Source organism: Lotus japonicus, chromosome 1 (assembly GCF_012489685.1).
Source record: "Lotus japonicus ecotype B-129 chromosome 1, LjGifu_v1.2".
NCBI classification, from domain to species: domain Eukaryota; kingdom Viridiplantae; phylum Streptophyta; class Magnoliopsida; order Fabales; family Fabaceae; genus Lotus; species Lotus japonicus.
This window is the reverse complement of record NC_080041.1, coordinates 62,842,765-62,851,315: the sequence shown is the minus strand read 5'-3', so window position 1 is coordinate 62,851,315 and position 8,551 is coordinate 62,842,765. Positions and strand designations below refer to the sequence as shown.

The window sequence follows — 8,551 nt, the reverse complement described above, 5'->3', positions numbered from 1 at the left end:
CTGTGCTCCGTTTCACAGGTGCACATGGGTTGGGTTGGATGGATTTTGGTTAAAATAAAATCTGAACCGATCAAAATTGTCTGGGTTGGGTTGGGTTGGATTTCACGAATTTCTTCTTCGGACCCGATCCGAACCAACCCGACGAAGTTCAGATTGGGTTGGATGGATTGATTGGGTCATTATATTAAAATAATAATATATCTGAAATATTAAAAAATCTTGCAAATATTATTATAAATTCAGAAAAAGTTATAAAAAATACTAAAAAGTTATAAAAAATACTAAATATGTTATAATACTAAATAGCATGAAAATGACACAAAAAGCTATACCAAATAGCATAAAATAATATCACATAAATGACATATAATCAAATATCATGAAAACATAAAACTTCATTACCAAATGATATGAAACAATCTAACATAAATAGTACCTAAAAAGTGAAAAGCAACACTAATGTCATGCCATGACACTTAGAACTTAGATGTCTCCAACATGCCAAATAATATATATAGACATGTAACAAATAACTACAAACAAATACTCTAAGTTCAAATATGACAAATAACTACAAATACTTAAGTCTCAAAGTTTCAAAAAGTCATCACTCCAACACTAGCACTCCAAGTATGAGTAAAATTATAAAAAAAATTATTATTACATGTATGGATTCTGGGTTGGGTTGGATGGATTTGAACTGAATCCGAAATCCGATCCGAACTTGGTTGGGTTGTAGTAAAATCCATCCGATTAACCCGATTACCCGATCCAACTCGCATTTTTTCTATTGGATCAGATTGGGTTGGACGGGTTCATTGGATCTACCCGGCCATGTTCACCTTTAGTTTCACTTCCCTTTTCCTTCTCATCTTCCCATTCGACGGTTCCCAAAATCTACAACGTCAAATAGAGAGAAATCGAGAGAGAGAGAGAGAGAGATAGAGAGAGAGAGAGGATTAGATTGGAGGCGACAGACGTTGAGCGGCCAATGAGCCCCGACGAGGCCAAGCTTCTTGGCGGAGGTGAAGGAGGCAACATGGAAGACGCAAAGGAGGTTCGTAGTTTGCGGCTTGGGATTCTTGCTGTGTGGCGCTTCACTTCTTTTTCCTTCTTCCCATTTGAGGGTTTGGAACTCTATTTTCATTTGTTCAATCACACAGATTCATGTCTTCTGTCTTCTCATCTGTTTCTATTTCATGTTTTTTTCTCTCTGCTGAGGGCAGGAGGATTAAATGAAAATTTTGAATCTCTTTGACCTGGCCTTGGTGATGGAGTCCGAGTGGTATCGTGGCTGCTCTTCTGCATCATATATTGGCTCAGACAGGGTGCTCTAAATTGATATGATAACAGACCCTGCTGAAGATAGAAGACATGAATCTGTGGTGACACCATTTGATAGAGAGGGGTGTCACCACCATAGCCGATTGGGCTCTCCGTTGCAAGAGGAGACTCGAAAATGGTATTTTCCTCTTCCTCTCCCTGTTCATAGGATTTTCCTGCTATATTTCCGGTGAAGAAGTTGAACTGAATGTGTTTACTGTGGCGCCTCAATTTGAAGAGACAAGCCCCTCGGCGTATTTGCTTCGGCCCTCATTTAGTCCATTCAAAGGCGGTCATTGTCACCTTCGTTGGTTGTGTTTGGGGTGAGTCTGCAAATTGTGGTGGTTGTGAATGTTGGTCTCGTGATGCTTATAGTGAGGGGTCATTCATTCACTTTTTCCTTTGAACCCCTTTTCATCTAATCATTTCATAATTTCTTCTTTTACGGGATGATTATAACCATTCAGGAATCTATGATCATGCCAAATATAAATGGACAGAAATTTGTATGTAATGGCGACACATTACACACCCTTATCTTTTCCTTTGGCCACAATCACGTCTGTTCTCAACACACGCAACAAGTCTGAATCAGTTATTGGTGAGATACATATTCCTTAACTTTTATTTGATAGGATACTGTGGTATACATGCACTTCATGGTTTCTGACTTTCTGCTCTAATATTTTACTTTCTCTTCCCCTATATGTTATATCTCATATTTGCTTGCTTTGGCTTTAGAAGTTTTTTACTTTAAACATATAGAGCTTTAAATATGAATGAGCATGAACAAATAAGGATAGTACCAGGTTGGGGCAACTTTTGACGTCATTATGGAAATGCATCTATAACAAGTAATAGTATCTTAACTTTTCATGACAAATAGAACCATTACTGTACGGTTGCAGAGATATCCTTTCTGTTAGAGCTAATTTACATAATAAAGGGATTTTGGTGGAACCATCTTGCTCGGTTTACAATTCAGGAACAGAATCCACTGCTCATATCTCATAGGTTTGTTGCATTATTTTTTCATTTTCCTTTCAGTTTTCAGTTTTACTCATTTTTTGTTGCCTTTTGATGTTTATCTTCTCTTTCTCTCATTTTCCTATTCCAACGGAAACAGGTCAATGTGAAGGCTATTTACAGATCTAAGGAAGAAGAAGCTCTCTCAACTATGAAAATGATCCCAACTCACAGTAAACTCCATCTTCCAAACCATTTCACTGTTTCATTATACTCTTTATTATGATCCCAACTTGCAATAAAAAGTTAAGGAACATAAAACATCACATAGAATACTTTACACCGAAAGCTACTCAACATCAATGCATCTTATTCAGATGTTAAGGAAATGTTGTGTAGAATTGCCACAATTTCTTAGTGATATGCATGTCATAGGCAAAATCATAACCTCCATTTGTTTCATTCTTTTTTTTGTCAAGCATTTGCTTCATTCTTTAACTGAACAAACTGATGCTAATAGTTGTACATTACATGCCCTTCTCTTCAACGTGAATCGACACACAACAAATATGCATCGCAGGAGCTATTTGGGTTTAAGAAACTACTCATGATTTATGACACTCCTTAGGCACTAATAAATGGAGAATATGATTTCATAACCCATGTGTCTTACGCTACTTTAATTTTCTCTCATTGAGTGTGATTGGAAGCTGAAAAAAAGAGATGTGAATAAAAGTGTAGTCGGAATGAAAATACAAGCGTAGAGGCAAGTGTGCCATGGTTGAAAAAATAGTATGTGAGGAAAATTTATCCAAGTGCACACATGTTCCACATTCGAAGCACCCTTACTCTCACTTCAACATCAGTAAGAACTCTTCGTTCTACGCCTTATTTCTGAAATTTAAGTTTGCTTTTCTTTCTTGGCTGTAATTTAAGTTTGTTTTTCTAACTTGGACACTGATTCTTCTCAATATTTTGTTTCAGGCTCCATCCTTAGCAGTTGGGTCGTTCTTCACTTTTGTCGTATTCTGTTCCGGTAAGAACCTTTTAATTTCACCTTCTTTCTGCCTTTTTTCCTGGCTTCTTTATTCTGCATTTAGTCTTCACCGTCATTTCTTCGCTGCATTTGTTCTCAGGTGGAGATGTTTATCACGATCATCATCTTAGTCATCAATCTTCATTGAATGTAAGTCTTATACATTCTTGGTTCATATTCGAATATTTGTTAATATATGGATTAGCAAAATGATAGCTTTTGATCTATTCCATTTATCTATTTGGTTGCCATTTCATGTGACTCATGTGTGATTTTTTTAGTTTTGGAATGCTATTCTTTGAAATTATAGATAGGAGAAGGAACCATGATACTAATCTTCTAGAAAGTCAAGTATAGTTTCCAAGGTGGGGCTGGGAAAAATTGATTCTGGAAAATTTGAAGAGTTTGGAATAGTTTGTGGGAAGGGAGAAAAATATGAGATAGTAGAGAGAATGAGTAAGGTAGATATTTTGTGTGTTCAGTACAGGTCAGTGTTAAGACCTTCAATGAGTGGTGTGTTGAGAATGTTGGAAGGTATAGTGGAAATTCCAAAACCTTTAAAACCATGATGGTTGGGGAAATTAACCAAACAAATCATTCATCAAATAGCACTTTTGGTTCAGGTTATGCTAATGAATACCTTGATAATGCTTTGACATTGAATTGGCCTCTAGCCAAGTGGGTTGAACAAGTTTTTGTGGCATGTTTGACAGTTTGACCCTGAATGCTTTTTACCCTTTTAATTGCTATTTCATGTGTACTAACATTTTTACCTAAGGACCTGTTTTAGATAATTATGTTACTGATCTTATTTTCAAAGACATTGTAGTATATTTATTACAATTATGATGCGGTTTGAAAGATAAATTGAAGTTCCCAATTCTTTAGAACAACTGATAATCTGAAAAGGTGGTCAATTATCAGTTGAAATTCAATTAAATTGAAACTGAAAGAAATGATTTAAATGCCATTTAATCATATAGCTAATGTTTATTGTCATTAGAAACATGACAGTTGAAAATTCATTTATGTTGAAACAGAAAAAAAGGGAGTTTAAATACCATTTAATCTGTTTATTGCCATTAAAAACATAACAGACTAACAATTAAAAATTCAATTAATTTATTTTAGATTAAAAAAATTCAATTAAATTGAAATTGAAAAAATGATTTAAATACCATTTAAAGATAATCTTTCCGTATGTAGCAAAAAAAATCCGTTTAATCTACTTATATTTTGATACAGTAACTGAATGGATAATTAAGGTGAAAAAAAAACTTGAGTATCATTAATTCTTCAGTCCCAACTAATGACAAGTAAGTGGAAAACTTTATAAGCAAATTGAAATCTTCATTATCTTTATAATAAATTTATACTATTATGTTTTATTATTTGCAGATTAAGATTATAACGTCTTCTGGGAGATCTGTAAAGAGGAGAAGTGTGCATGACTTCCTATTCCGACACTCTTCATTTTCAGTTGCGTCAAATTAGGAAGGAAAAAAAGATAGTATATGTTTGGATTACACACAAAGTCAATATACTCTTATTTTTATTTGGTGCATCGTTGTTTTGTACTGAAACATTGTGAACTGAAACATTGAAAATGGTTAAGAGTTTTATGTCGGCTTTGATTTTTTGTTAATTAAAATTGTAAAGGGTATAAAATAAGTTTCTTCAAAGAGAAAAATTTTACTTTTCTACTTTTTTTTTTGAGAGCAAATTCACTTTTCTACTTTTATATAGTTATTGTCTCACTTTCCTTCCAACTGCAGCACCCAATAAAAAAGTTAATGATTAAATGTGATTCAATCATAATTTAATGTTTATTATCATTCAAAACATGGAAAGAAGAAAATTCATTCACCATGACAAGTTAACCCAAAAAACATAGACAAAGTACATTCAACCCAAAAAATACATTCATTCATCTCTTCACGCAAGTAAACCCTAAATATTTAACTAAATTGAACATAAACTCCAGCCACAAGTATCAGGAAACAAACTATGACTAATATTAACTTCTTCCTAAGTGAACCCCCTTCCTACTGCTATCATCCATCATGGCTTGCATCATGCCAAACGTAGACGCTCCTCAATTATCATTCAAAACATAACAGTTGACAATTCATTTAAATTGAAACTGAAAGAAATTATAAAAATACCATTTTATCATTTTAAAAGTTGAAAACTCAATTTAATTGAAATTCATTTTGATTGACTAACCGAAAAAATAGTTATGTTTTTTTTTTTTTGAAAATAATAATACTTGGGTTCTCACACTAATGGCAAGCAAGGGAATGAGAGTTTTTTTGAGCTAATTCCTCATTATCTTTATGATAAATTTATTCTAAAATTGCATTTGAGAAAACTTCAATTAACCACTTATGACAACAAACGCTTATTCATAAGTTAATTTGAGATTTTTTTTAAATAAATTGAAAATAAACTATAAATAAGTATAAGCTCTTTTTCATAAGCTATTATGAATATCTCATGAAAATAAGCTCAAAATAACATATATTTACGTAAGCTCCGAAATATTTGCATAAACGTTTATGTTATAAAATAAGCTCAAATAAGCTCTTTGAAACGGGTGTGTCATGTTTTCTTCTCTACAAACTGAGAAGAAAACATGCATTAATTTTTTCCATTGGGTCAACATTTGAATAATGAATATTGTTAATAATGTAACATGTTTTGGTGTCTCATGAAGACCAACAAGTTATTCAACGTATAATGGATTTTGCAGATGTTTGTTGTTCTTAACTAAAATACTAAATGTTTAAAAGTATTTAGCAACTACTATGGAAAGGTGCATAGGTTTGGATCGTGGATGCAACAAACAAACTTTTCCTATAACCGATAGATGTGAATCACACGATGCTAATTTATAACATCATAATCAACGCAGGGTCTGATCAATGTGTTTTTTTAGTATCTATTTTTAGCACATACATGTTACTTTAACTCCCTATAATAAACTATTTAATAAATAAAAAAACAATCATCAATCGAGCATTTAGGAAAACAAAGAGAAAAGATAAAAACAAACATTCAATACAAAAAACTTATAAATTTATGATTTTAAATATCTAAAAAGATTAATTCTTTTAATCCGTAAAATATCTTTTTAAAAAAACACAAACTTAAAAAAAGTCACACAAAAAATAAAAAATGAAAATCCCCCGTGCATCGCACGGGTAAAAAATACTAGTTAAACTCAATAAAAAGTGTAAAAATAAAATAAATTATTAAATGATTAAAATAGCCAAAAGTGTAAGTCTAGTGATAAACAAATTAAATTTTGTAAGGAAGAATTCACAAAACTGAACCTTAGAAAAAGTCATTTGTTCAGGGCAGTGTATAGACATTTTAAGGTCTAAGGTGAAACTGTTAAAGTGATTTTCATTTTTTTAAAAGACTTAATATATCATATAAATTATCAATTTTTTATATTGATCTTTTAGTTTTTTCAAAAGCAAATTCATACTTTCTATTTGACGTTTTCTCTTGCAAAGAACAAGAATACAATAATATAATCAATAAACAGATCCTGCAAAATAATAACAAGATAGAAACAATGAAATTTTTCTTTTTTTAGAGAAGAAACAATTAGTGTAGAGCAAACTTGTACAATACGGTATCAAAAAAAACTTGTACAATACTATAAATAAATAAGTTGTAAAAACTAACGGTTGAGTAACCACCAATTAATTTTGATATTTTGAGATTGTAAAAATAACAGATATTTTCTTCATTTAGTTTTTGGAAAATGTAAATTTAAAGTATAAAACTCTACTACTAGTAATTGTCAAAGCTACATTTCTCACGTTACACTTTTCAGTTCCCACATTGCAACTAATATGATATAATTTTTTATTATTCTATTACCTTTCTCAAATTTTAGTAGTATATATTATATAGGTGTTAATTAATTTTTAAAGACCTAATACAATGACCTAATTGAATTTGGCTTATACACGACCCTGCATTTGTTTTGTTGGGAGAGGTCACTGTATCCCAAACAAAGTTAAAATCTTTTAATGAAAAAACATATTAAAATCAAAATGTGAATGATTTGGTTTTTTGGACAGGGACAAACAGTACAACCAAGCATCTAGTTTTGAAATCTGACTACCAATGTTGTGGCTTTTCTTGTCCTATACAACATACATCTCTCCCACTAACTCATGTCCTCTCCAAAAAGTGATACTTTTTCCCCTCCCCTTTTGTATCTCGTCGTTCTTCTCTGCTCCTTCGTCCATGGGGCTGGTGGATGAAGCTCGTCGGAACAGAGGAGGCTACGGTGGTGGTGTGGCCGTTGGTGGTTCTGTTCCGTGCTTGCTAAAGACAGGAAAAGAAGGCATGGTGCGCGTGAGTGGTGGTTTTCATGTTGGGGAGAGGAAGAAGTAGCATGGTGATATGGTGGTGTGGGTCACTAGAAAGGGAAAATAAGAAGGAAGAAGTAGCATGGTGATACTTCTTCCACGTGGAAATGCTGATTGGGCAAAATTCGTGCCCCATCATGCTGAAACACACTTTGGACCCAATTAGACTAAAAAAAAATTTAGAGACTCAATTTGATGCGAAAATTTTTCAAGAGCAAGGTTTGATTCCCTTCACAACTTCAGGGACCAAAAGAGTATTTAAGCAAAAAATATAAAGGGATGGCGAGAAAATTAATGTTAAGAGAGGGGGCAAAGCGAGGGTGCTTGATTTTGAGCGGGATTTAGTTCTTAGAAGCGGATGACAAAGGGTAGCCCAACTTTTTAGCGGGATTTTTTTTTTTTATTGGTATTGGTGTTTTTTAAGTAAATACATATAATCTATTATTAAAATAGATTCATAATTTTTTTCAAAATATAAAAATTCTAAAGTTCCTCTCTTGTAACTAAGCCTCTACTCCCCTCCCTCCCCTCTTATTCAATCTCAGTCTAACCGTGAAGAGAAGCATTTCAATTTCTATACAAAAATTTGTAACTCTGATACAATGCAGCTCAAGTTGAGAAGATGGATTGAAGATTATACACATTCAAAGGGTATATATGCATGAGTGAATCGAGATTCAAGACTCCATTCATTTTTTCACACTGGGGTTTTTCAACGATTTCTCATCGAAGAAGAAGCTGAGTTTGATATTCAGATGGGAGCAATGTACAATATTGTGCCAGAATCTTCCAGAGCTTCCCAGCCCGAGGTATGTCACCGTTTTATGGCTTTGCT

General features: G+C 32.9%; 1 long non-coding RNA gene across 7 annotated transcripts; it reads left to right on the top strand.

The window, feature by feature from the left end:
• Positions 1-894: 894 nt before the first annotated feature.
• On the top strand, positions 895-4,945 carry LOC130737144 (uncharacterized). Of its 7 annotated transcripts, XR_009018622.1 has the most exons (8): positions 895-1,127; positions 1,227-1,462; positions 1,562-1,646; positions 1,791-1,924; positions 2,232-2,337; positions 2,450-3,325; positions 3,426-3,475; positions 4,724-4,945. It is a non-coding gene; the product is annotated as an uncharacterized LOC130737144 (long non-coding RNA). The 7 variants fall into 7 exon arrangements; XR_009018621.1 differs by having other exon boundaries at positions 1,562-1,924; XR_009018620.1 differs by having other exon boundaries at positions 1,227-1,646.
• Positions 4,946-8,551: the final 3,606 nt, after the last annotated feature.